This window comes from Somniosus microcephalus, chromosome 21 (assembly GCF_052327205.1).
Source record: "Somniosus microcephalus isolate GS21.2 chromosome 21, FLI_Smic_1.0, whole genome shotgun sequence".
NCBI lineage: Eukaryota > Metazoa > Chordata > Chondrichthyes > Squaliformes > Somniosidae > Somniosus > Somniosus microcephalus.
In genome coordinates, this window is record NC_141007.1 from 30874795 (window position 1) to 30891908 (window position 17114).

At 44.6% G+C, this 17114-nt stretch overlaps 1 long non-coding RNA gene across 3 annotated transcripts in view; it reads right to left on the minus strand.

The window, feature by feature from the left end:
- Positions 1-17114, minus strand: part of LOC147102684 (uncharacterized) — a 316332-nt gene that overhangs the window by 13426 nt on the left and 285792 nt on the right. For 2 of the 3 annotated variants that reach the window (XR_015073056.1, XR_015073055.1), the window contains one exon: positions 684-973. The exons of the other annotated variant lie outside the window; for it this stretch is intronic. This is a non-coding gene — a long non-coding RNA (uncharacterized LOC147102684). The remainder of the gene's footprint in view (positions 1-683; positions 974-17114) is intronic. 3 annotated transcript variants of the gene reach the window in all.

Consider the following 17114-nt stretch of genomic DNA (forward strand, 5'->3'; position numbering starts at 1 on the left):
TAATCTTGGTACTTCACTGCTCCCTGTTATGTATCTGGCACATTTCTAATACAATTAAAACCTGCACAAACTGTTAAATGCTCAACATGAAGCACAACACCAACGTAACTAGTTAAAAAAACACAGGTTGTGTGCACCAAGAGATGCCTTAGTCTGTGGCCTGTATTCAGTGTACGGAGCCAATCAAAACTTGAGAACTGTGGGACTCCTCCATTTATTAATTGATAGTATACCCTTAATATCAATAAATGTGTCCCGCTGTATGGTGCGGCCTAGCTGCACACTGTAAGTGCCATGACAATATAGTTAAAAGGGACACAATAGCAAAATACTGTGGATGCTGGAAATCTGAAACAACAACAGAAAATGCTGGAAGCACCCAGCAGGTCAGGCAGCATCATGAAGAGAGCAGTTCTGACAGAATTATCGACCTGAAACGTTAACTCTGTTTCTCTCTCCACGATGCTGTCTGACCTGTTAGTTAAAAAGGAAGTGGGTTGCATATACTCTACTCAACTCTAATTCTGATTTTTTTTTTTTTAATTATTGTATTTTTAATTTTTTTTTTTACACTGAACTCATCTGTCATGTCTCAGGATTTTATTGACCATTTTTCCACAGAAAAGAGTTGGATAAAAGAATTATTTTTTTAAATGTTGTGTTTCAAAGCATAGTGTACTCACACAAAAGTTCTGATGAAAGGTCATCGATCTGAAACGTTAACTCTGCTTCTCTCTCCACAGATGGTGCCTGACCTGTTGAGTATTTCCAGTATTTCCTGTTTTTATTTGTGTATTCACACAAGTTGGAAATAAAGGCACTGAGATGATAGATGGTCAATATGGTGTTTTCCACAAACAATGAGCAATTTGTTGGCTGGTCACAGAAACTGATGAACATCTCACACTCATTGTGCTGGGAAGTCTCCGGTCCCAGGCACTTGGCAGACGGTGGCTGGATCAGGCCTTCCTTTCTGTTTGTGAACAGGAGGAGATTTAAAAAAAAAACAAAGGCAGAAACACAGGCAGTCAGGTCCAACAAAGGCTGAGGTCAGTCAGGTTTTTAAATAGAAAGGGCTGGATTTTCCTTAAGCTGTCGGGAAGGAGGTGGGACTACAACTTTCGGGTTTTAGTCCCGCCTCCATCGACGTCCAGCCAATCGACGCGATTTTCCCTTGATTGACCTTGTTGAGCCCGCCCAGTGGGCTCAGCAGGCCAATTAAGGGCCACCCAGCAACAGGTGACGTCACAGACTGAAATTTCATCCGTCAAGAGTTTTTGACAGATGAAATATCAGTGTTTCACAGCTGTTTGAAGCTGTCAAACACTGACAGTCTGACTTCTAACCTGAGTCCTTCTACGCAGACTCAGTTAGAACCGTCACCGGCACTGAAAGCTGCAGGCTGTCACTTTTGACAGATCGCAGCCGTTCAGCTTTCAGTTCTGGCTGAGTGATGGGCTCTCGCAGCCTAGAGGAAGAAAGGCTGTTAAGGTAAGTACAGGTAAGTAAAACTTCTTTACACACTTTAGACACACCAAACACACTTACCTTTGCACTCATGCACCCATCACTCACCCGAACACTGACATCGCGACCCCTCCAAGTCCTTCAACCCGACGGCCCGCCTGCTCTAACCTGGCGTGGTTTGGAGCTGTCGGGAATCCCATACGACATCCCTCAAAATAGGGATTAGGCTAAAAACTGCCTGTTAACTACCTGTTAGCAGGCAGTTAATTGGCACTAATCCCTTCCCGCCTCGGGTCGGCGGGTCCCAGTGTGGGGCGGGTACCCGCCTCCTTTGAAACTTACGTGGAGGCGGGTTTTGGGCGGGATGGTGTCGGGACTCCTGAATTCGGGATTTTTGCCCCCCCGCACGCCTGAAAGCCCACCTCACGGCACACTGAAAATCTGGCCCAAAGCTGCAAGCGATTTCACCAAAATAAAGAGGTTAACAATGTTGGAGGACAGTTCGAAGTCATCCTGTTTAAGTCAAGTAACATCAGCCACATGACCAAGAGGTACCGGATTCCATCAAGGCCAGAATGGTTCTAAATTGTGGTTGTATTGTTTCTCTGCAGATGTTCTAAATTTTCTTAATATGACGTACAGTTTTGAATCTTAGTTCAACATCCCTCACAGAGAATGTTCCTTAAAATGCATTGAGGGCTGTAATATGCTTGGTTATCACAAATCACAAATACTTTTAATTTGTTTAAAACATTATGCAGATTATCTTTTGTGTAGGCCTTTGCATTTCTGAATTCAGTATATAAAATTCATAGAAATTAACTTATAATTAAATCAGTCTCTGGAAAATTGACTTTTAGCCATCAAGTGTTTTATGATCTCTTCCAATTTCCGTTGTTGTGAATATTAAGCGAATTTGCTACGACCACGCATACCTGTATTTTTATTGAATGATCCCCTCCCCCTCTAAATGCAACTATTCTCCTCTTAAGTTTCTCCATTGGTATTGCTCCATTAGTTGACTGAGAGGACAGGAAGGCCACTGAGTCTCAGACTTATGCCAGTCTCATGATATATTTGGTTGGCAGATGAGAAGCAAGTAGCTTAACATCTCCCCCCCAACTCCACCCACATCCCCCCCCCCATACTTCTTCTCCCCTCCCTGTGAGGGTACGTCCTTTTTAAAGTATATTTCACTTCCTTAACTATCCCCAAAGATAAGATCAGGGGCTTACACCATGAGGGATCACGGACACATAGATCGTTAAAAAATCTGCAGAGTACATTAAGCACTTAAAAAGCCTAAGCGGACATATAATTTTATTCATTTACTTAATTACAGGAAATAGTCTCCAAATCAATGACAGTTAGAAACGTAATTTCACTTTGAGCATTTTTTCCCCCCACTAAAATCACTGCAACCAAAGTGATTTACGGCGGAGTGGAAACCATTTGTGCTTTATTTCTTTACTCGGGATTTTAACTGGAGGAGATGGCATCAAAGTGATGAATTTGTCCGAGGTAATGACTGGTTGACTTGCGGAGGCTCCTGCTCACATTAAAAAGATAAGGCTTGGGAAGCCTGCAGGCCCGAGTCATTTTATACCTGGTTAGCAAATCCCGCTGTCTAACTCAGTATCTGCCTTGTCAATGGAACATGGGGAAGCTCCAGCTACACCCACAGTGACTCCATTATCTAACGGCAGCTACATTTGTAGATTTAGTATCAAACAGATGGCAGTACCCTATAGTTTGTTACTTAAACGCACTTCTCAACACTTCCCAAAATAGTCCTAACTTGAAAAAAACAGCCCCCAAGTTTTAATCACTGAGATTATATAATAATTACAAAGTTTGTTTTTTTAGTTGTACAATCAATCATATGGGCGGAACTAATGTTACATTTACTATTATGGAAACAAAATCATCATGCTGCCGGTTATCATCAACAACAACTTACCTTTAATGTAGAAGAAGCGCCCCAAGGTGCTTCACAGAAGCGTAATCAGGCAAAAATCGACACCAAGCTAAAGAAGGATATATTAGGAGGGGGGACTAGAAGCTTGTTCAGAGGTGGGTTTTAAAGAGGGTGTTAATGTAGGAGAGGGCGGCGGAGAGGCAGAGCAATTTAGGGAGGTATTTTCAGAGCTTATGGCCTAGGTGGCTGAAGGCATGGCCAGCAATGGTGGAGCAAAGAAAGTGAGGGATGCGCAGGAGGCCCGAGTTGGAGGAATGCAGAATTTTCAAAGGGCTGTTGGGCTGGAGGAGGTTTGAGAGATAGGAAGGGGTGAGGTTTGAACACAAGGATGAGCACTTTAAATTTGAGGTGTTAGGGGACCGGGAACCAATGTAGGTCAGAGAGCACCGGGGTGATGGATGAGCGGGACTTAGTGCGGGATCGGACACGAGCAGCAGAGCTTACAATGAGCTGAGGTTTATGGAGGGTGGACATGGCAGGCCGGCCAGGAGAGCATTGGAGTAATCCAGTTTGAAGGCGACAAAGAGCATGGATGAGGGTTTCAGCAGCAGATGTGCTGAGGCAGGAGTGGAGACAGGCAATGTTACAGAGGTGGAAGTAGGTGGTCTTTGTGATGGAGAGGATTTTGGGGTAGGAAGCTCAGCTCGGGGTCAAATAGGATGCCGTGGTTGGTTCAAACCGAGACAATGGCCAGGGAGAGGGATGGAAATGGTGGCGAGGGTACACAGTTTGTGGTGGGGGCTGAAGAGAATGGATTCGGTCTTCCCAACGTTTAACTGAAGGAAACTGCTGTCCATCCAGGACGGCATGTAAATGAGGAACATGAGAGGGCTAAAGGTAGATCCATGGAGGACTCCACAGGTAAAAGTACAGGAATTGAAGAGAAGCCATTGCTAGTTAGCTCTGGCTATGACTGGATAGGTAAGAGTGGAACCAAACGAGGGCAGTCCCACCGAGCTGGACAACGTGTGAAGGAATGAGCCAAATAACCTATTCAGAAAAATACACTATCTTATGAAAGAATTCTGGGCTTATTAAAACATGACAAACTGGGTTTGGAAATTTAGAAACTAACGATGAAATAGCTGTGAAAGCATTCTGGCTATTGAGATAAGATAGTTGTTGACACTGAATCAATAACCTTATTGAAACAGAAGGTGAAGGGCTCCGACAGGCTGAACTTTTGGGAATGAAACAATGGTTCACCCTGGATAAGGTTCTAATTTACACTTCGTAAAGAAGCACATAAGATAAGGAACATCTGCCCTCGTAAAGATGACATAAAGTGAGGAACACCTGCCATCACACCATTTTTATATGGTAAACCTAGAACACCTAGAGATGAGACGCGGGTCTGGCTGAGGTGGCAGTAAGAGTTGCAGAGGTCGGCAGAAAAATGACTCGAGATAATTAGCTTGCATCAGCAGAAAACCTTAAAGGAAATACCACTGGAAAAAGGTATAAATATTGAACTCTCAAATGGGATAACAGACTCGCTTTAAGCGGGCAAAGTGATTCTCGGCTTCAGAGGCGGCTCTGTAGTCTCCAACTCTTTGTACCTCAGGGATCAAAGGTATTTGATATTGGTGGATATCCTGTAGAAAACTTTAAGAACTGTACTCCTGTAGTGAAGTTAAGATTTTAAAATACGATTCTCTGATAATAAGATTGTAAGTTTTCTCTTTTTGGAACTGTTAATGTTGCAATTGACTCACCAACTGTAAATTGCATGTCAGTTCGTTAATAAATCTATACCTTTTTAGAATTGTCTCACATAAGACTTCTGTATCAAAAACTCGCAAACTCAAACTCTGTACACTCTTTGGTGAGGAGTTGCAGAATTCTGAGGGGAGTTTTCCGGGCCCTCAAAATATCCGGAATGTTACAGTCTAGCTAAACTTATTAAAAGTGCTATCTGGAGGATGGTAACATTCTCGAGTTGTTCCTTTCCTTTAGGGAGAGATAGTCCAGACCTTTAGACCCAATTAAGTGTCTTTAGGATTCGCCTACCTCAAACTTTAGTTGAAAGTGAACGTCTGGGGAATACGCTTGATCCGGGGTAGCCCTAAAGGGGCTAGGACTGGTAAATATCCCTTCAAACGGAGGCGAAGTGTTGGATGGGGAGAAGTGTTGGACGAGGATAGGATGGTCGACCATGTCAAAGGCTGCAGAGAGGTTGACGAGGATGAGGAGGGATAGTGAACCACAGGCTGGAATTTTCCCCGTCCCGTGCGTGCGGGTTCGGGGTTGCGGGTCAGCAGTAAAAATCGCCGAAATTGCCAGCGCTTCGGGAACCCGCCATCATCTCGCCGACTTCCGCATTTAACTCGGGGGCATTTTCCAGCGCGCCACAGACCCACTCGGGAGAGGCGGGCGACCTCATTGAAGTACTTAAATGCTTGTTGACAGACCCTTAAGAGGGTTTTTAACAGCAGCTTTTGGCTTTAACTTCTTGAGCACGGGATTCACGCACCTCGGGAACTTCGCCTGTGAAGGGAAGGCAGAAGCTCAGTGGCCATTGTGCGAGTCCATTAAGCGACAGCTGGGAAAAACACATAAATGCTCCCACATTAAACCTGCTTACTTGACTAATGGAAAGGCTCTTGCTGACTCCATTTTCTGCAGAGATTTAGCGGTCAGGAGTTTGCAGGTCATTTCTGCAACCCCGGAAGCCACGCTCACCACATTGCTAGTCACGATCACAGCATTGAGGGATTGGCCCTCTGATCTCCACTTTACCTGCCATTTATTAGATCAGCATGGGTGCCGCTTATGCTCTCTCACCTTGGACCTCAGAATCAGACCAAGGTGAGCCCAGCACCAACAGCACTAGCAGCAGCAGCCACACCACCAGCAGCCTTCCCCTCAATGTCCTGATGGTCCATAGGAGAGAGGGGGACACCGCAGGGCTGCACCGTGCCGGAGGCAATACTCACAACACAGGATATACAGGCAGAGGATGAGATTCCTCAACATGACTGAGCAGCAGTGCCAAAGGAGGCTCAGGCTATCGCACCAGGTCGTTGCAGACATTTGTAGATTGCTGGAACAAGACCTGCTGCCCAGAGGTCCTGGTGGACAAGCCATCCCAGTGGCTGTCAAAGTCACCACCACCCTCAACTTCTTCGCCTCAGGCTCCTTCCAGGGATCTGCAACAGACAGTTGCAGAATTTCGCAGTCGGCCATGCACAGATGCATCACCCAGGTGACTGATGCCATGTTTCACAAGTCAGCCAATTATATCAACTTTGCCACCATCGTGCAGCTGGGTGGGACTGCATTCGCCGGGTTCCATTCTTATCTATCTGATCATAGCCAGAAAATCACCTGCAATGGCTTCTCTTCCCACTCCCGTATCATTACCTCTGGGGTCCCCCAAGGATCTATCCTTGGCCCCCTCCTATTTCTCATCTATATGCTGCCCCTTGGTGACATCATCCGAAAACACGACGCCAGTTTCCACATGTACGCTGACGACACCCAGCTCTACCTTAGCACCACTTCTCTCGACCCCTCCACGGTCTCTAAATTGACACACTGCTTGTCCAACATCCAGTACTGGATGAGCAGAAATTTTCTCCTATTAAATATTGGGAAGACCGAAGCCATTGTCTTCGGGCCCCACCACGAACTCTGTTCCCTCGACACCGATTCCATCCCTCTCCCTAACATCTGTCTGAGGCTGAACCAGACTGTTCGCAACCTTGGTGTCATATTTGACCCTAAAATGAGCTTCTGACCACATATTCGTGGCACAACTAAGACCGCCTATTTCCACCTCCGTAACATTGTCCGTCACCGCCCCTGCCTCAGCTCATCTGCTACTGAAACCCTCATTCATGCCTTTGTTACCTTTAGACTTGAATATTCCAATGCACTCCTGGCTGGCTTCTCACATTCTACCCTAGAGGGGTCATCCAAAACTCAGCTGCCCGTGTCCTAACTCGCACCAAGTCCCGTTCACCCATCACCCCTGTGCTCGCTGACCTACATTGGCTCCCGGTTAAGCAACGCCTCAATTTCAAAATTCTCATCCTTGTTTTCAAATCCCTCCATGGCCTCGCCCCTCCCTATCACTAATCTCCTTCAGCCACAACACCCCCCCACCACCCCCCCCAAGATAACTGCGCTCCTCAAATCTGCCCTCTTGAGCATCCCTGATTATAATCGCTCAACCATCAGTGGCCGTGCCTTCAGCTGCCTAGGCCTTAAGCTCTGGAAATCCCTCGCTAAACCTCTCCGCCTCGCTACCTCTCTTTCCTCCTTTAAGACACTCCTTAAAACCTACCTCTTTGACCAAGCTTTTGGTCACCTGCCCTAATTTATTTCGTGGCTTGGTGTCAATTTTTTTGTCTTATAATACTCCTGTGAAGTGCCTTGGGACGTTTTACTACATTAAAGGCACTTTATAAATACAAGTTGTTGTTGAACATTACCAACATGCACATGATGACATTTCACTGGCTGCTGACATCAGTCACCATATGGGTGACTGCTGTATGCCATGTGGCTGTATGAGATGTCATTCTGTCACCAGGTTGCTGGGAGGTTCCCCCTCTCTCCGTTCCCACCGCCAGCAGCTCTGCAACTCTAGAGCCTCCTCCTCTGCTAGAGTCAATTGACTGAAGAATGGAGGGCCACCTCTGCTTCTCTGCCTCTCCCTATTGTTGTGGGCTCTCTTCTGCAAGGAGGGAAAGAAGAGAACTTTTGAGCGAGAGTGATGAAATGAGTGCAAGGCATGGATGGGCTACATCTGTCGAGGGTGACTAATAGGAAGTGACGCGACATTGCCAAATGGCCTCCTTCTGTGGTGTTAATTCCTATGATTGCATTATGATGAGGGTGAGTGTCAGTGGTGGTTAGTCAGATGGGGATGTGAGTCAGAACAAAGACAGAGAGGGACGGGTGGACGTGCAAGGTAGGTTGGTGTGAGGAGTGATGTGCAGGAGTAGACTTGGGAAGGCAGAGTGATGGGGTTGTGGTGACAGGCAAATCAGGATGTAGGCGAGTGTGGCATTGCACTCACCTATCCTGACCTCATGAGATCATTGAATCTTTTCCAGCACTGGATCCAGGTCCTCCTGACAACATCCCTGCTACTAACCTTTTCTGCGATCTTCAGCCATGCCCTTTTTGTGTCTTTGGGCGGTCATTTGCATCGATCGCCAGGGAAGAGGACCTCCCTGCATGCCCTTACTGCCTGCACCAGAACCTTCAGGAAGGCATCGGTGAATCTTGGCGCTGCCCTCTGCCTTGTCTCCATGACCCACAGTTTTAGTGCATTATTGAGACCTCTGGAAAGCACTTTATGCACGCCTACGTCAACCTTCAAATGAGATGTGTGCAAGGCTGCTTTAAATATCCGCGCTGAAAGCGGGGCATCGGTGATGTTATCAGACCTGCTCCATTTGATTGGACTGGGAAACGCGCAGGACTGTTTTAATTAGGGCCATTAAATTAAACTCGCACTGCAGAATGCGCTGTTCGCAACTTTGTGTTCCCAACCCACTACACAGCCCGCACGCACGCAACCTGACTCCAAGGTAAAGATTCCCACCACAGTTACAGGCATATAAGATGTCATTTGTGACTTTGATTAGCGAATACTATACAAGAGAGATCTTCAAACCTTTCTGTGTGGGAGACCACCTATAAATAGTGGCTCCCGGTCCTAACTTCCTAACATCCAAAAGGACAGTGCCAGTTACCCAAGGGAAAACTGTGTTATAAATGCAGAGCACGTGCTTGTTTCATTCGTATAAGGCAAGAGAAAAGACGTGCTGTTAAATCAATAAAGACAGAAAATTCAGAAATCTGGTGACAGATGGAAAGAGATTGGATGACATCAGGAATCCGGTCACTGACCCCAGCTGAAAACTGAAACTACAAGGAAGGTGAGGGTGTGGTGAATAATGCTTTATGGCTATACAGGGTCTTGGTGAGACCACACCTGGAGTACTGTGTGCAGTTTTGGTCTCCTTACCCAAGAAAGGATATACTTGCTGTAGAGGGAGTGCAGCGAAGGTTCACCAGACTGATTCTTGGGATGGCAGGACTGTCGTATGAGGAGAGATTGGGTTGACTAGGCCTGTATTCACTAGAGTTCAGAAGAATGAGAGGGGATCTCAATGAAACGGATAAAATTCTGACAGGGCTAGACAGACTGGATGCAGGGAGGATGTTTCCCCTGGCTGGGGGGGGTCTAGAACGAGGGGTCACAGTCTCAGGATGCGGGGTAGGACATTTAGGACTGAGATGAGGAGAAATTTCTTCACTCAGAGGGTGGTGAACCTGTAGAATTCTCTAACACAGAAGGCTGTGGAGGCCAAGTCACTGAATATATTTAAGGAGGAGATAGATAGATTTCTAGACACAAAAGGCATCAAGGGGTATGGGGAGAGAGCGGGAATATGGTATTGAGATAGAGGATCTGCCATGATCATATTGAATGGCGGAGCAGGCTCGAAGGGCCGAATGGCCTACTGCTCCTATTTTTCTATGTTTCTATGTTGCTGAATTTTTTTTAAAAACATGACTTGCTTACAATATTAACATACACTTGAAGACCGCTTGACTTTATATTGGTGTGAACAGTTTGTGCCCAATATAAAAATATGCACAGTACTAGTAGCATAAACACTTGTACAAAAAGAACAAAATAAAATGAAGCAATGACATTTTATGAGGTAGATCAGCATCATCAAATAGTGGTTGTACGTCAGTTCTCTAGAACATCTAAATCAAACTGCGAGACAGGATCAGTAAATTGCTATAATTTTGTTTATACTGCATTATATTTTCAATAAGTTTTTCCAGCAATTCCTAACATCTAAATGGTAATTATTCCAACTTCTTATTAAATAATGACAGCAAAACTTCACAGTCAATTTGAGCAACAGCAGCAAGTAATTCTGGTAACTGCATTTGCAATTTCCCATTGTGTTTCTGTACAGAGAGCTAAATGGTCCCAAACGTATAGAAAAATACACAGAAACAAAAACAAATCCAGAGAAAATGAATAATAACCTCACGATTAACCAGAAGTGTTTCCCTCTATAAGTGAAAACTTATGCTTTGTTGTATGAAATATAGCATTTAGGAAAAAAAATTATATTAGTTAACCAAATATTTTGGTAAATCACTGGGTTTTTTTTTTGGAAGGCTTTGATCAGCTGGACAATGCACAACAAAAGGCTAGGCCAAGTCCATTAGTTCGCACATCAGTGCCAAATTTTAAAACTGTTAATAATTAAAGTGTCAACTGTGACTCAGTGGGTCCCACACTCGCCTTTGAGTAAGAAGGTTGTGGGTTCAAGTCCCACTCCAGAGGCTTGAGCACTTAAAAATCTAGGCTGACACTCCAGTGCAGTACTGAGGGAGTGCTGCACTGTCAGAGGTGCCGTTTTTCAGATGAGATGTTAAACCGAGGCCCCGTCTGCTCTCTCAGGTGGACGCAAAAGATCCCACGGCAGAGCAGGGGAGTTATCCCCGGTGTCCTGGCCAATATTTATCCCTCAATCAACATAACAAAAAAAAGTTTACCTGGTCATTATCACATTGCTGTTTGTGGGAGCTTCCTGTGCGCAAATTGGCTGCCGCATTTCCCACATTACAACAGTAACTACACTTCAAGAAGTACTTCATTGGCTGTAAAGCGCTTTGAGATCTCCGGTGGTCGTGAAAAGCGCTATATAAATCTAAGTCTTTCTTCTTTCTAAAGGCATTTCAAACAAAGAAAACAGTTCACAATAAGTATTTCCATTCTGGTAGATATATGAAGAAGAAAACACAGCAAAGTGAAGTTTACTGTGCAAAGCAAGCAAATAAACAGTTCACACATCAATCAATAAAATTATAATTGCAGCTTTTCTGACTTACGGTTCAAGTCAACGTGAAGTGATACAGTAAATAAAGTTGGGACCTGATTCACATTGTGTTAACTAAACTGGTCATATGATCAAACAAATGTTAAAAACGTGTGCCGAAATTCTAATTTAGGAGCTGCCATTTGATACTACTAAGAATATAATTTCTATAAGCTCTTTCAGCTGGACATTAATGTAATACTATACAAAGCACAAAATGCAAATGTAACTGGAAATGTATCAATAAAACTCACAGATCACCACCTCTGCCCCCAATACTAATAATCTACATATACTGGAATATGACAGTCAGTAGGATATAACTTGGAAAGAACAAAGCCTCAACACTTCCAGGTTTTAGTCACTTCAGTGAGGCTCTGAAGTACTCAGTCAATTTGATTTCCGTTTTTACTGATTACAGCCTCATTTCCCTCAACATGTCAAGTGTGAAGGGTTTATGGATTTTTTACACCTTCATTGGCAATGAAGCACTTCAGGATGTCCTGAGGTTGTGAACGGTGCCCTATAAATACAAGGGGGCAAAAATTGGTGATTGCCAGCAAAGCAGTCAGTGTCACCGCCAAATGCCGTTAACGGCCGCCCGAAATGGCCGCAGCGCTAACCGACCTAAATTGGTGTGTGGGTCATGGAGATAGGTGATGCAGCGTTAACCTTAGGTGCAACGCCATCCTGGTGGTGTTGCACCAGGGATCCGGGACCAATTTGCAGTCCTGGTGCGGCGTTGCTGTTTCCCCAACATGTGTGTGTGAGGCTGTGAAGTTCGCAATGCATTGTGGGCAGTGAGGAGCTCTGAAATTTAAAGGGGCCATGCACATTGAAGCAAGACAAAAAGAAATGCACTGATTCAATGGATTTTTCAGCCCTTTCTTTTTACAAATATTCAATATTTAAAAGAAGTTCCAAATGTGATTATTCAGCTCTTAAAGTTGAATTACCTTCCTAAACTGAACAAATGGGAAAACTGACTCAGCACTAACACAAATGGCTCAGCAAGCCAGGGAAGGGGCACCCAGGGTCTCTCACGCAGCACTCCAGCTTTGTGCAGGGGGTCAACACTGCAAGAGCGGCCCTCTACTCACAGGGGACAGGAGGCCCTCCAGAAAGAACAATGTAGGAGTACATCACCGAGGCCGTCACTGCCAGCAGTGTCACCCCCACCACCTGGCTCCAGTGTCCAAAGAAGCTTCATGACCTCAGACCACTGGTCAAGGTCAGTGAATGCATCTTCAAAAGCCGTCACCTACCAACTGCACCACTAGCCTCACACACTGCTCAATGCAGAACCCCCAATCACTCACCTACCAACAATCTGCACCAATGACGAGGCACATCTACCATTCCTAGCATCACCTCACCCCATTGGAGGAGACGGTGCAGGCCATTCTTGGCAGGCGCATGGCTGAGCCATTGGCCAGTGGCAGGGCTGAAATGATACAAGATGCTGGTATCCCCGTACATTATCCCCCTTCTGGCCTGCACCTCTAGGTTTCCCGCCCTCCCGTCAGCACAACTCCACCCTTGCGTCTCTCTCATTTCACACACCCAAGAAATGCAGCCTACCCAGCCAGTGGGTCAACAAGAGGAGGTTGCCTGCCCAGCCAGTGGGACCGCAGGCGGATGATTCCATCCCAGATATCCCGGCCACAAAGGGGCTGTCTGGGATGCATCCTATCGTTTGATTCCTCCTCTTCTGTGTCTTCCTCTTGACAGCATAAGATGCTGCAAATACTCAGTTGGTTAGACAGCATGCCGAACCGAGGCGTGAACTCCATGGATGTAGCATGACCTGCTGAGTATTTGCTGCATGTTCTGTCTTCTCAAAGGCATTCACTTACCATGCGAGCACTTGCAAGCATACAGCAGCACTCCCAAAAGACTTAAAAAAAAAAAACTTGTCACATATATTGTAGCAAGCCACCACTTCAGTAAAATCCAAAAAACCAAGGCCAAACCCTTCCATTCAAACTTACCTGATTGATGTGTGTGCCCCTTTAACAGCTGCAGATATCGCCTGTCAACCTGCTTGCCTGCCAGGTTAACCTGGCGTGCTTCGGACTCAGCGCTGAATTGAGCGCTAGGGTCGAAGTTTGCGTAGGTGGCGTTAAGTCGGCGTGCGTCACCACATCACCATTTTTATCTACAGGATGCTGCCAGTAAGGGCCCATGAATATGGTGGCCACCGTGGGGACTGCCTCAGCCAATGCAAGAGCGGCGGCCGCCATTTTTTTCGAGAATCGCTGCCGCTAACAGGTGGCGGAAAGTATATGAAGTTTTCGCCCAAGTTCTTTGTTCCCTTAGAGGTAATTGCTCTTCCAGCTCTGTGTCACGGAGACTATTGTGCTAAGTTGTTGCAACAGCAGAAACATATGTGGGCAAACAAAATCACAGCAAATTACTACGGTATAAATCCCAGAGTGTAAACACGGAACAGGAAGTGGTGCTGTTATTAACAGAGCTTTTCGTGCTGTTTCTGTAATCAACACAATTATAAAAACAAATTGGTCAGTACCTCCTTAATTATGGATAATGACCGAATAATCTAAGCAAAAATACCACTGAAATATCTGCAGTTTTGAAGTGTTGTGAACCCCTTGAATCATTTGTGCTGTATCACCATCTCCGATTCATCAATTTTTCCTTTGGCAGAAGGATGTTGATCCTATCAAGTTCTAATGCATCCAATTTACATGCCATAAATTCACAAGATTACGATGGTAAATAAGTGATCTCACTTCTGGTGCCTACTGCTGGGCAAAAAGAAGTATGTGATTTGATTCATTACATGATAATCATCCTGATTCCAATCTGGTTTAAATTTGCTTTGCACTACAAGTTTGGACTATGTTACTCCATGTAGTGTGCTATGTTCCCTGTAATTTTTTTGTGCTCTGCGCGGCCCCTTCAAAATACCGTGTATGTGCGTTTTTTTACACTGAAATGCCGGCAAGTCGGCTGCGCGGTTTCCTGGAGCAGTGTGCGGTCGCGCATCTTACAGGGAACACTGGTAGTGCGTTATTTTTAAAACTTTTACCTGAATGTGGAACTCACTACCACATGGAGTGGGTGAGGCGAATAGCATAGGGGATTGCTAGATACGTACATGAGGGAGAAAGGAATAGAAGGATATGTTGATAGGGTGAGATGAAGTAACGTGGGAGGAGGCTCGTGTGGAGCTTAAACACCGGCAGACTTGTTGAGCCGAATGGCCTGCTTCCGTGCTAAAAAATTCTATGAATATGTTTCACCACTTTATTATTTTCAATTCAAATTCACTCTCTTTTCACTGTGACCTTTACTATACGTTGCAAGAATGTTGTCTTTCTATAGGCTATTGTACACCTTCAAAAGACAGTCCATAGGCATCTCACATGAACCACATTGAAATGTGGCCATGTGATCAACATACAGGGTTGATGACTGCTATTCAGTGCAATGTACATAGAATATCCAGTGTGTGGGGCTAAATATGTAACAACATGTCACAACCTGAGGACTGTTTAAAAGTAAGACTGTTTAAAATTAATATTGAACGTACCAAATGAAGTAGAAAGACTGTTTAAAATTAATATTGTTTAAAAGTAATATTGTATATACCCAACAAATGTCAAATCGATTGACACCTACAGAATGTTGGAAAACTGTACCTTTTTGCTATGTAAGCTTTGGCAATATGGTTCTCTGTAAACTTTCATGCCAATAAAGCATTTGAACTGAACTGAACTGTGTGAATTGTGGAGGTGGGAATAAGGAGAAGGAACCTTTGCCTCTTATGAAAATGCCCATTCCCATAGGCAAACGTGAGAAGCTTTTTGTCTCTTTTCAAAATCTTAGTGATTTTCCATTTATAAAATTTTCCACAACTATTTTAAACCCAAAGGGTGTTTGAAATTATTTGGAAAAATGTTGGAGATAGTTAAGTATTTTGTTAAACAAAAAACTGGATTGGAATGATCTCACATTCTACCAAAGTGACAGTAATTGCACAGTGCATACACACAGATTTATTATCCAAACATTTCATTTTTCACCCTGAATATTTTCCTCTGTAAAATTTTGAGAATATCTTGAAAAATACATATCCTAGTGTGTGTGAGAGTGTGTTAACGGGGGAATTTTAAACCTCCCCCTCCCACCCTGTGGAAACCAGGCATAGAGGGGGCCACTGCCTTTCCATCCTGATCTGACTGACGGGAATTTACAATGGAGGCGGCAAGGTCACACCCTAGAAGCTAGCGGGATCCTTCTTTACATATGCAGATCGGGGTACAATTACATCATCGGGGCCTGACTGCAATTTTAACCTGAGGCCTGATGCGTAGCAGTAGTGGCTTCCCCACCGGACCAAACCTGCTGGGAGCTGGCGTTAGATCCAGGTGGGTTTATATTTTTAATCTTTTGAAGGTTTGCCTGTGGGCTAGGAAGAGCGGCTGCCCTGGGCTCCCCCACCGGCAATCGCTACCCGCCCGTTCTGTTGGATCCCTGGCACACAGCCTCCTGACATCAGAATTCCCGTCAGTCAGTGATTCCTGCCAGGTTCGGGTCTGAGTACGATCCAAGTTATGGAAATGAGGCCCGTAAGCTAAAATCTCTCTGAGCCACAGGTCGCTCGCCCCACCCCCCACCAGTAACAAAACATCTGAGTAAAAGCCATTCAACAAGTTATATTAACGCATCCAGCAATTTAATTTACCACTTCAAAAAAAATTACAGTAAATTCCCGAGATATGACCTATTCTTCTACCCTCTGCATTCGTCACACACCCCAGGGGTCTGCCTGCAGAACTATTGGGCTGGGAATCACATGGACAACCGAAGGAACATGCGTCATACAGCTGTTGTGACACAATTGGCTAGTTGTCATTTATTGACCAGGAACAGACTGCTGCAATGTGTGCAGATTGCTTCATTTGAAGAATGGATGCAGCATTACTACTGTAAAAGATAAACCATCTTTACTTGTAGGTCATTCTGACTGACCCTGAAGGCTTCTGTGCTCTTTGGATGGTCACTGATAGCAATTATATTTTCTTGAGCACTTTCTCCACTATCAAAGTTAGAAGAACTGCTCAATAGTGCAAACTTTTTTTGAATGCTATTATTATTACATTCGATTTCATCAAATCCTCAAGTACAGTTCCTTTATGGATTGATTCCTTTCTCGTTTTATCAAAAAGTCTAAATAGTTGCCTTTTGTTTTCTTTCCAGACTTGTTTTCAATGTGTTGGAAAGAGCACAGTCTCCAAGTTCACACTTATGTAGACATACATGATCATAGACAACCTCTGCACCCATCCTCAAAACATGGGCAACAGCATCTCCTGACAGGCACAGTTAGGATCCATTTCAAAATCTGAATCTGACAAATCAGGTTTCAACTGCTTCCATCAATATTCACCTTTAAGTGTTTTGGGACACTCTGATGTCATGAAAGGCGCTATATAAATGCAAGTTCTTTCTTCCTTTAAACCTGGGTCATTCCCTTTCCTCTATTTTGTTCCCAAACCACATGACTTCACCCTCCCTTAACACAATAACCAGTTATCAATGTGTAATATGTAAGAAATCCGCTGCTGAATCCATGATGAATTTTATAACCGTGGTCAATATTATACATTAAACCTTTGTTGCAGTCTTCTCAATTACCATGCTCTCAACTGTGATATTCATTTCATATACTTATGATACTTACATGCACAGATGCCTAAAGATTAAAACAAATGCCATAAATGAGCCTGTGCTCTCGATTCACACTGCACTAATGATGATGCTGCTTTGTGGCAATC